General features: G+C 33.3%; 1 long non-coding RNA gene across 2 annotated transcripts; it reads left to right on the forward strand.

Annotated features, from left to right (window-relative positions):
- The first annotated feature begins 6,477 nt into the window (after positions 1–6,477).
- On the forward strand, positions 6,478–12,119 carry LOC120355245. Of its 2 annotated transcripts, none has more exons than XR_005573465.1 (3): positions 6,478–6,585; positions 9,125–9,291; positions 11,838–12,119. It is a non-coding gene; the product is annotated as an uncharacterized LOC120355245 (long non-coding RNA). The 2 variants fall into 2 exon arrangements; XR_005573466.1 differs by lacking the exon at positions 6,478–6,585 and adding an exon at positions 6,983–8,209.
- The last annotated feature ends 213 nt before the right edge of the window (positions 12,120–12,332 follow it).

The following is a 12,332-nucleotide window of genomic DNA, read 5'->3' on the forward strand; positions in this document are numbered from 1 at the left end:
GTGTGTTGTCACCAATTCACTTCTATTTATTTCTACAATGGACGTAAAACAGTAAGTTGCAACGGACGCACTTTGTGCGCTCGTATGACCCTAGCCTAAAGGTGTATTTTCGTTTGTGCGTAAACTTCCACAGTCGACGACGACAAGCATTGTTCACATCCATATTGTACAAATTTCAAGTGTGCTAAAACAGCTGACCAAATAACTTTTCATCATTCATGTTTATTATTCAAGAATAAAAACATTTCTAATAGTATCAACATAATATTGCCATTTGAAAGTATAAACTCAACCACACCCATTAAAACATAATTCAACAAAATCTTTTAGGTTATTTAGACAAATTGAAATCTACCCAATCTGAGATTCTCACCCTGTTAGGCTAGCTTCACATGCTTTCAGTTTCAATCGGTTCAGTTCGGCTCATTACCGAAAACGAATGAGGCTTTCATACATGTCAGGTTTTAATTCCTACGGTTCTAATTAGGTATTTTCTTCTCAAACACTGCTGTGTTTAGATTTTCACAGTTCATGGTGGTATATTTTAATATAACAGTTGGTGTTAAATTGTAAGATGTTATTTCTTGAACAACAAAATTTTAAAGTTAATTGAAAATTCTGAATTATTTGAATAGTATCTTTTTGATTATGTTGATTTTGGAAGTTCAGAGAGATTATTTTTTTAATTGAAAATTTGTTCCTTGTTTTGACACATGGTATAAAAAACTTCATCTCTTCTCTCCATTGATGCAATCATGTAATATTCATGGAAAAATAAAAATTCTCCTTAAGTTTTAATTTATATCTTTCATATTTTTCTATCATCGAGAAAAAATGTTTCTGTGAATTAACAGAAATGAATTGACCATATGATTTTGACTTGGAAAATTTTGAAACAGATAATCACGATATCAGTTTTAAATAAAAACAAAAAAGGCAAGCATGTTTTAAATACTTTGTTTTTTCCTGTTTCCCTAGCAACGAATTCGAATTTAATGAAACCTATAATTCGTGTCGAGGGGGCGTTCGGTGCTATGCGGTAGCTATTTGGTACCGAATTCAAACCGAGTTATCGTTTACACTTATTGGAATTTGCTGAAAACAAAACGAACCGAACCGAAAGTGTGTGAAAGTAGCCTCTCGCTAGCAACGAATTGAAACCTGATGGAATTTATTAGAGTCAAGTGGGCGTTCGGTTCTATGCGGTTTCTATTCGGTACCGAATTCAAACCGAATTACCGTTTCACACTTATCGGAATTTGCTGAAAACAAAACAAACCGAATGAGTGTGAAACTAGCCTTATGGTCGACAGTCCGACGACGGCATTTACGCACAAACGAAAACCAAGCTTCAAACGTAACAATATTCTCAGCTTGAAAGGAGAAGAAGAAGAAGAGAAAGATGGAGAAGAAACCTCATTTCAATCATCTTCATCATCTATTCCTCTATCCATTCGCAATCGCAAAAATGAATGTAATGAGGGAATAGGACAAAACTGAACATAAGAACTCCTATTCCCCAATTACATTAATTTTTATTGTTTATTCCTTAATTCTCTATCCTTTCGCAATGGCAAAAATGAATGTAATGAGGGAATAGGACATTCTAAACATAATAATTCCTATTCCCCAATTACATTCATTTGTATTTTTTATTCCTCAATTTGTACAAAGGTTTGTACAAAAATGTGAGCAAATATGAAGGTTATAGATTCATCGATATCAATTGAGTACAAATACCATAATATTTATTGTTAATTAATATAAATTTGGTGTTTTGTATTGAACAACCTACCCAATTCATAACCTACAATTTGAAAAACAAGGTTATATTCCCACTAAAGTTGAATACATTTTTGAGACATTTGAATTGACTTGCATGTAACGTTACACATTAACAATAACAAATTATTAATAATTTTTTAATAAATAAATTAGCCTACACAGATTCAGCTCACTAGAAAACAAAGTCATTGAATCAACTCCTATTTTATAGCACTTCTTTCCTTTAACTATTCACATTTGATCACAACAAACAACTTGGTAAGGAATGATTAGAAACAGGGTTGCCAATCCTAAAAATGAATGTAAGGATGTTTTGAAATCGATAGGAAGAATTGAAAATCGAACATTTTGATATATCAATAAAAAATGACCCACTCTGTCGCTGACCGCATCTGTCGGGAGGTGTAGAAATGAAAATCGACCGCATTTGTCGCCTCTTGACACAACAGATGCGGTCAGCTCAGGAATTTGACCCACTCTGTCGCTGACCGCATTTGTCGGGAGGTGCAGGAATGAAAATCGACCGCATTTGACGCCTCATGACACGACAATTGCGGTCAGCTCAGGAATGTGACCCACTCTGTCGCTGACCGCATTTGTCGGGAGGTGCAGGAATGAAAATCGACCGCATTTGTCGCCTCTTGACACGACGAATGCGGTCACCTCAGGAATGTGACCCACTCTGTCGCTGACCGCATTTGTCGTTAGCCCAGTTTGTCGTCGGTCTCAAATGTTTATCGACCCACTTTGTCGTCGACCCACTTTTATGGCATCCCTTGGTGACAATGATTCCCAGTGAACTCTAAACTAACTGGAATGGACTAGCAACACAAAAAAAGTGAGGCAGCTGGTAAAGATAGGCAACCCGCATTGCTGTGGGATTTGTTCATTTTGTTACGCATTGGCTCTTATGGGAGAATGCATTGCACAGTCTCAATTTCTATTTTATTTCTATATTGTATGTCTTATTCCACGGAAGCGTTATTTTTCCTTTATCAAGCAGTTCATTGTTAACTTTTTGAGAGCAAAAATAATGAAATAGGTTGAATATTATTAAGGAAAAGAATTTTTTTATTTGTGACTGCAGTAGTTTTAGTATTGTCAACTTTTCACAAGCATGGGAATGCCTCTGGGCCAGATCCAAGAGAAACGTATTATTTATTTATTTTTATTTATTTAACAAGGACAAATATAAACTGTCATGAAATGATTGGGAATAAAAAAACAGGCTCATAGTCCAATCTCATATTTTTCACAATAAAAGTAGGTAAATAATATAAATTATGATGATTCAATAACACAGGATTATTGAATTATGTAATGATAGCAATATACTAGGTATTCTGATAACATTATTTTCAAATCAGTATGGGAGTTTCAGAAATGATGCAAAGAAATCTATGAAGAAACATTATATCAATTGTATTATAATTATGGCCATATGATAAGCAAACAGTAAAATATGCTAAATAATAATTATTTGATAATTATAAATTATATAAACAATAATACACTTATAATTATACACATAAAATTATTTTATAATTGTAAATTGAACGATTATTAAATTTATTTGAAATGGGAAGATTTCAAAAATTAATTACAATTCAGCTGATAGCAATATCATATTTTTCAAAATAAAAGTAGGTACCTAAAATAAATTATGTCATCTCATGATGATAACACAGGATTATTAATCATTATTGTAAAGCTGTGTTTACACAAAATTCATTAAATGTTTATTTTTTTGTACTTATAGATTCTATTAGATTATAGTATTATACTATCAGATTCTATTAGTATTATATGCTGCTACTTACACTAAATTTATAATAATACCATAAAAAAATGTATAATATACCGTATACAAATATTATGATAAATATACTATATTCATTATATGCTGATGCTTAACACCAAATTTATATCCATAAATTACATCATACATAGAATGTGTGATAGAATGAATGATAGTCTTTGTAGGGAAACATTCACAATTTCTGCATCAGATATTATTTATTCTTTTTTGAATAAGGATTAATTTGTTCTTCAACTATGTTTTTTATTTTAGATGCTATAAAGTAGGCCGAAATTTCCAATAAACATAAAAACTATCACAGTACGGTATAACTTACTAGGAATATAACCAAATTTGTTGTTTTATTTTTGGTCAAATAAACTGATCAATATAGAAAGAAGTATTGGAAATGTATGTAAAACAAAAAGATTTCTTCAAATTAATTAACAGAATAAAAATTTTTGACTTACCTGTCAAATGGTATTTCATTTCCTTTAACATGCCCATTCTTGCATCCAAATGCAACACAATACTTCACCATTTTTCGGTCGTATTTTTATTCAATTCTACGCATTTCACTACAAATACATCACAATATTTAAGAGAAAAGGTTGTGATCTAATACTCATTCAAATCCGTTTTTAAACTTTAAAAATGAAAAATCGTACTCAAGAGCTGCAACAGCCTGCTTGAATGTATGAGTACGAGAGAGAAGGGAATCCCACACGGTATGCCTGTCTCACTCACTCCACCTTACACACTTTTGGTTGTAGCTAAGCATTGGATAGCCCGTTCCAGTTAGTTTAGAGTTCACTGATTACAATGTAAGTTTCAAAATAGAGATGCTCCCCATGTTGGTTACCTACCATAGCTCCGACAAACTACAGCATCGACACGACATAGCCTCGACAAACCATAGCACCGACACGACATAGCCTCGACAAACCATAGCATCGACAAGTAAAATAAAATTAGGCCTGCCACCACAGCCTCGACACGACATAGCATCGACAAGTCACGTGACACATCTATGGAAATGTGGCCAACCTACTAAATAAACATGCGATAATAATAATAATAAATAAAGTTTTTAGTAGAATGATAAATATAAAACAATCAATCAATTATCAACAACTTTTAAAATGAAATTTTCCATATTTGTTATTTAATAATACTTTTCACTTGTCACGTATCTGACGTCCGAACAATTCTGACTTTTTTGTGTTGTAGGGCTTGTGTCTTGACCGTTGAAAAACTCCTATCTTCTAACTTCAAATCCAAAACTGTTCAATTTTATAGGTTACATATTGATTGACGATATATTATCACAATTTTGAAAGTTTTTAAATTTCAAAATAAATTGACTTGAAGTTTTATTCTTCTACAAAGTTTATATGTTTATGTTAATTGAATAAGGTAAACCATTTAACTACGAAATGTTCTATAAAGTTTATTTTATACTTCTCTGCCTTGTTAGGGTACTAGACGATGTCTGGATTGTGTTTCAGGTATGTAAGCTTATGTTATTATTTTGTTTATATCAAGTAGATAAATTCTTATAATTTTTGCTATTGGTCTTGTAGCTACTGGTTATAGTTGAAATAATTATGTGATTTTGCTTAATCCGATTCAGGAAGTTTGAAAGAATTTGAGCTAAAGTCTAGCAGGTCAGCTATCACTGTTATCTCAGTTAGGCTATTATTAAAGATATCGACTCAATTTTTTTTTAATGAAACAGGGGTGAAAAATAAACCGTGCTAGCTTATTTTGATACAATCTAATTCAATTTTAATATTAAAAAAAGCTGTTTCAAAACTAACCTTACTTTGAAGAAACGACGATTCTAAATTATATTGATAACAGTAATTCTTATTACAATTTTCATTGAATTAATTACAATTTTAATCAAATAATACATAATAATTTCATACAATTTCAGTTTAACTAATGATCAAATGATGAATTTAGGTTGGAAATAGTTTTTAATCAAGTCTTAGTTGGTAATCAAAACCCAACAGAGTATCAATGTAGCAAGAAGATTCCCTAATAAAAATTACTAATATTATTCACGCTAGAAACAGCAATGTTGTCCAATTTCTCTATATTGATGTAGATTAATGTAATATTCTACTATGGAATGAATAGGCTAAAGCTGCCTTTACACCAAAGTTAATAACAAAATTTCAATGACTTAATCCTAATAGATCCTATTAGATTGAACATAACTTATCATATGTGTTTGTCAAGATCCGTTCAATCTAATAGAATATATAAGGATTAAGTTATTAACATTTTGTTAATAACATTGGTGTAAACCCAGCTTAATATGCTACCGGTACTAATACATGAAATGAAAGACTTTTGAAAATAAATAGCCTAGTTCCACATAATGTCAAGTACAATGACATCAATACCTGTATTATTTTAATTTTACTAATATTATTATCTACTCATAATCTTATTATTATAGTATATGCCGAAGGTACAATTTCTTAGCGACGGCTCTAGCATAGACGCGCGTCTAGAGTCGTCGATTAGGAATTATACCTTTCGGCACAAAGTAAAAGAGCTGTACAGAAGCGAGGAATTTTCTGTTAATTTACAAGATGCATTGTGTTTTATGGAAAGCACTGTCGAGCGGAATAGACGCGCCTCAGCGGAAAAAATTATGTTTGTAAAGTTTGGACCTAACGCTTGCCTTCTGTACGCCATAACCTTAATATTTAGACACGTAATTGTTTTTTTTAATGATTTTTCATTCAATTAGAAAGTTCCAATTCACCTATTTTTGTTGTAATTACACTTAGTTGTAATTGAGAAAAATAAATTTCATTACTTAGTCAGTTCTGTTATTATTTTTGTAGTTGTATTAGTTCTGTTATTATTTTGTAGTTGGATCAAATACAACTATCCAATCAAGGAGAAATTTGACAGAACCAGAGTTTCAGCCGAGCGATTTATACAAGTGGATTACTTCTAATAACAAAGAGGCTAACCATTCTGTAAGTTGAACCTACTTTAAATAGTTTTTCAACAAACGTGGGTTTTTTATTCATCGACGTTTCAACAGCTCTCTAATACTACAGTGAATTTCTTAAAAATACGTATTGCAATCAATTTATACGAGGGTGAATCAAATGAAAACTTTAAAACGGTTATATATCATTTATTTTGATAACTAAGTGAACCTTATATTTATAATTTTCTGAGATAGTCTCCTTGAAGTTTTATGTGCCTGTAGTCACTCGTGCACCGCGGTTTTCACCTCATCATCACTTTGGAAATGCTTTCCATTGCATCTTTAAGATTTCCGAACACATGAAAGTCACTAGGGGCGAGGTCTGGAGAATAAGGTGAATGAATGAGGCTTTCAAATGTGATATTCTGGATAGTTTGAACCGAGAGACTGGCTGTATGTGGTCGGGCGTTGTCCTGCTGTAACAAAACACATGAAAGGAGAAGTCCTCGCCATTTACTCCTGATTGCTGGTCGAAAATGATTTTCCAAGAGATTTGGATAAGAATTAATGTTTACTGTCATTCCCCTGTCAATGTAATGCTCCAAAATTACATTGTTCACATCACAGAAGAGAGTCAGCAAGAGTTTTCCTGTTGATCGCTGATTTCGGAGGTTTTTTTTTATTTTGGCGATGAGCTATGGCACCATTCCTTTTCGTGTATCTGGTTGATGACAATGTTTGTTTCTGGACAAACATGAATCACCATATGTACTGTCATCCTGCTATGAATTACCATTGGTTTGACACCTTCACTGCTCAAGAAACGAGTGACTGATCGCTGATCTAATGCGGTGCATATTGATAATGGGGCGGCCATATTGTAACTGAAGTCACTGCTAATTGTATGTAGCAAGGTCACTAACGTACCTAGTAGTCATTGTGTAAGCTTCAACGAACATCCCTGCCAACTACCGGATCGATCCTATAACTTATCGAAACTTTACAACACTTTTAATGTTTTCATTTGATTCACCCTCTTAGTAATAAAAAATTTACAATAAAAATAACACACTGAACTTACTGACTATTCAAGTCACGTGACCGGGAAGTGGCAGTTAGTAGGGAGAGCATGATGTTTTATGCAAGCCCTGACGATAACGCAAGACATTCACGGCCAAGTAACGCGCGATATTTTTCGCTTTATTTCGCTTTATCGACGCGGCAACAGCTTTTTCATTAAATTGACTGACAGAAATGCTCCTTTTTGAATTGCGCGTCGATATACGTGTAAGGTTTTTTGAAATTATTTTGCATTCCAAGGATAATATGATAGGAATAGGAATTTTCTCCTTAATTCAATACTAATATTAAATTATTTATTGCTTAATCAATGTATATAAAAATAAGAGGTAGAATTATTGTGTCGTTTTTGTCGTCAACTTGCAGTGATGAGTAATAATTCATCAGTGACCCTCAACTATGGTTATCATATTATTCATCTACAGTAGAAGTAACCTTGCTGATAATATGCGTAATAATATCGAGCTGGCTGGTTCAGGTCTGGTTCTGCTCGCACCTGATCAATTTCAGGGACTCTGACATGACATGACCTCATGACTGGTTTTGGGCAGCAGGGATCGACGACTTAACGTGTCCATCCGAAAAAGGTAGTTGCCCGAAAAAAATTTCCCGATCCAGGATTTAAACCCGGGCATCTGAATTATAAAGCCAGCATCTCATCCACTCGACTATGGCCACTCCACCTTGCTGATAATAATAACAAAATGATTATCTAGGCCTACTCTTGTGAGAAGCAATGGATATCCTTTCAATGAATAGTTGCAAATTCACATTCAAAATTATTTAAATTTTCAAGAAGAAACTTCATAATAGAATATTTCAAATGGTATTAGTTGGTTAGTAGTGTAATAGTAAGTTAATGATAATAGCTTCATATAATACTGGGATACGCAGGGAAACGAGAAGTTTTGAAATTTCGAAGAAACAATATTCATAAAACTAGTAGAATACTAATGGAATGGCATTTATTTATCATGCAATTTATGTTCATACAGTTGAAATGTCCAAATGTATCTCTTTATTTTTAAAAATGGCGTTGGAAAGATTTGTTCACATTCGGGATTTATAGCCTGTTATGGGTGGTGCAAGAAAACTGGAAATTTTGAAATAAAGTCATTAACACTAATAAATTCCATGAAAGAAGTGGATTGCCAATGGAATGACATGTATTCATTATGCAATTTATGATCCTCCAATCAAAATGTCCGAAAGTTTCTTTTTGAGATGATTAAAAAAGATATGCTCACAATTAATTGGCTTTAGCAGTCTGTTATGGTATATAGAGCAAGGAACGAGATACTTTGGAATAATGTACTTTCCACCAATAAATTACATACTAGCGAATTACTAATAAAATGGCATATATTCATATTCATCATGCCCTGCATAATCATTTTATTGGAAAGTCTAAAAATGCTTTTTTTAATTTTTAAGATGACATAAGAAAGATGTGGTCTCATTCAGCGTTCACTTGAAAATCTATTTGCTGTGTGATATTTCAGGCAACCACCGCCCTAGAGCCAGTGGGCAGCCGAGCGACGACCCTGTCACAGTAGTCAAGTGCCCCCTGTAGCTGTCGTCGTCCCCAGGGGCCCGCGAGATGGATGGAGGCGGTGGGAATGCGAAATGAATAACAGACGCCCGGTGATGGTGAGAATACAGATGCTGGGTGAGTGCAATTTTTGTTCTAGAATGATCAAGTAATTATTAAAATAAAGTTAAATTGAATGAATAGTCACGCTGAAGATAGTGGCCAGTATGACGAAACGCGTCCGAAAATAACTTGGTATCTGGACATATAAGTACTGTGAGCATTGAATTTTAGCAGGAAGCATGACTTGATTTCCATTTCATAGATGCTCCATTTGGTGGTGAAAATTGATGGAAAATAACTTGATGATAAGCACTAGTTGCTACTAACTTTCCGTCTCAATTTTCCTTGCCTATAATCGTTTTGGTTTTCATGACTTCAGTAGACTTTTTATAGCTAACAGACATTCAAGTAGACATTCAAGCTAACATTGACCTGTTGTTATGTTTCCTTAAAAATTAATAAATAATTATTTATCAATTTAAAATGTCTAGAAAAATCTTAAATAAACATAGAGCTTCCTGTCCTATCGTATCGTAATGTGTCGTCCCGAAATGTGAGTGTGAGCGCTGTTATCAGGTCTGGCTGCCGTCGATACGCCAATCCAATCAACCCATCAGTGAACATTCTGTGTTGTCGTGTTGGCGAAAAATCGGTGTGTTGAAATTAAAAAATAAACTACCATAATGTGGATTTCCTACAAACTTCATTTCTCACTTTTCATGATTTTAGAAATCATTTCTTTTCAATAATATTTGTTGCAATCTTGATCATCAGATTAAAAAAGAAAAATGTGTTCTATACTCTAAACTAGAATCATGGCCTCAGCTTATGGAAAGACAAAGCTAGTAGACAACACTGTCTACTAACGTTGATGGAAAGATACTTTTTCAAGATGTTCGATGTTTTTGAACGGGTAGTATTATAGTCCACTAGACAGCTGATTTATGATGAATAATCTATAGGTAATCTTACGGTAATATTGGCGTATGAAGGAGGCTCCTTTTTCCTTTTATATTATCCTTGAAATGCAACATTTCCAAAAACCTTGTATATACGTCGACGCGCAATTTAAAAAGGAACATACGTGCCAATTTCATGAAAATCTATTTCCACGTTTAGCTGTAAATGCGCAACATATAAACATATATAAACACTAGCCGTCAGGCTCGCTTCGCTCGCCATATCCGTCTAGCCAGGGGGCTCCGCCCCTGGACCCACGACTGGATCGTCCAAGAATGAGATCAGCAGGCTCGCTTCGCTCGCCTGCATTTTTTCATTTTTATCATATTATATTAGGACATCCAGTCGGGGGTCCAGACTAAACGTCTGGCTAAACAGATATGGCGAGCGTAGCGAGCCTGACGGCTAGTAATATAATATTCCCAGGATTGAAGTAGCAGTGCCCAATCATTTTTCCGCGATAAATGCATTTAAATCTTCAACTTGGTGCCAACCTAACAAAATCAACTCAACTTAATGCCAACCTGACAAAATTATTAATTTAGTTGCCAGTTAACAACTGTTTCGAAGAGGTACTCTATCTAGATTATAGTTCTATAGTAACATATGATATGGAAATTTCAATTCTAATTAAGAGATTGAGAGAAGAAGAATATACATGCTAAAAGACGAACTTTAAACCCTTAAAAACAACCCTTAGAGTTGAAATATTGCCAAAAGATTTCTTAGTGCGCCTCTAAAGGGCCAACTGAACATACCTACCAAATAAGAACATTTTCGGTCCGGTAGATTTTTAGTTATGCGAGTGAGTGAGTGAGTGAGTGAGTGAGTGCCATTTCGCTTTTATATATATAATTAAACATAAAGAGAAATGCCAAACCGTCGACTTGAATCTTAGACCTCACTTCGCTCGGCCAACCAGAAAATCATTTAATGTGAGGGTAAACAGAAAGCGGGAAAATTGAAGAGAAGTTAGGTATGATAGAATATAAGCTTGTGTCATTGTAGTTGAATCTTTTATTTGATTGTAGCACAGGTTCACCTTGCAGATCTCCGTTGCTGTTGGCAACTTTTTCTTTGCAGGATGATTAGGATAACATTAAAAAATAGCAATACACTTATATAATAACTGAAATTAAATAAAACCTAAAAAGTGATAAAAATCTATGTTGATTTCACATTTTAGTTAAGCAGGAGTCCGTGTTGATTTCTACGCTATAATCTTATCTTTCAAATCTATTCTTATTTCTTATCATTTCAAAGTAATGTAGTAGTTCTTGAAAGAATGTAACAATCTGTTTTAAATTTATCCAGGCTACTTTTATCTCTCTAAATGTTTGACTGTATGTCGTTGATGCAGCAAGTTGATCAGTTCTTCCATTAGTTCATAAGTGGTAATGTGTCAAACGTGTATTTTCCATTATGTACATGTATAAGCCAATTCTTTCCTCTATAATTATTATGTTATTTTCATGCATATTTTACGTTCTCAAACATATTTCACTTAATCACTGATCGGACAACTGAAGACGTGATTAATATTTCATCTGTACTTATAATATGTAAATTTAAAATGTAAATTTAATATTTTAATATGTTAATTCAAGGAAGAAATAAATTCATTTATTTATTCTCTATTAATTTTTCATTCTCTTTTTCAGACTGATGAACGTGCCAACTCCACTGATACCTCACCATATTATTTGTTTTACATAGAGCAATCCAATATTTTTTATACACTTATGAAGTGTTTTATCAATAAACATAATAAATAATAAGTGTATTTGAACAAACGAAATTAACACTTGAAAAGTAATGTTGTCTGTTTATGTAAAGAGTTTGTCACATTTTATACTCTGAAATTGTTTTATATAATTTCATTATAATTCTCATAATGTGCAATAGATTGCATAAAATTGTTATTAAAAACTCTATTTACTAAATACCCTGTCTTGAGCTTTTATAATAATTTTACCTGTGTCCGTTAGGCTGTACGTTCGATGTCGATTTTGTTTCTAAAGGTGAGTACAGACTTTGATGCATTGTTTTCAATTGGAGTACGCATACCTATCTGCATCGTATAGGCATGCGCACTACAATTGAAAACAATGCATCAAATCTAATTGTCCGATGCGTGCCGTCCTATCAGTTTATGC

Source organism: Nilaparvata lugens, chromosome Y (genome assembly GCF_014356525.2).
Source record: "Nilaparvata lugens isolate BPH chromosome Y, ASM1435652v1, whole genome shotgun sequence".
NCBI lineage: Eukaryota > Metazoa > Arthropoda > Insecta > Hemiptera > Delphacidae > Nilaparvata > Nilaparvata lugens.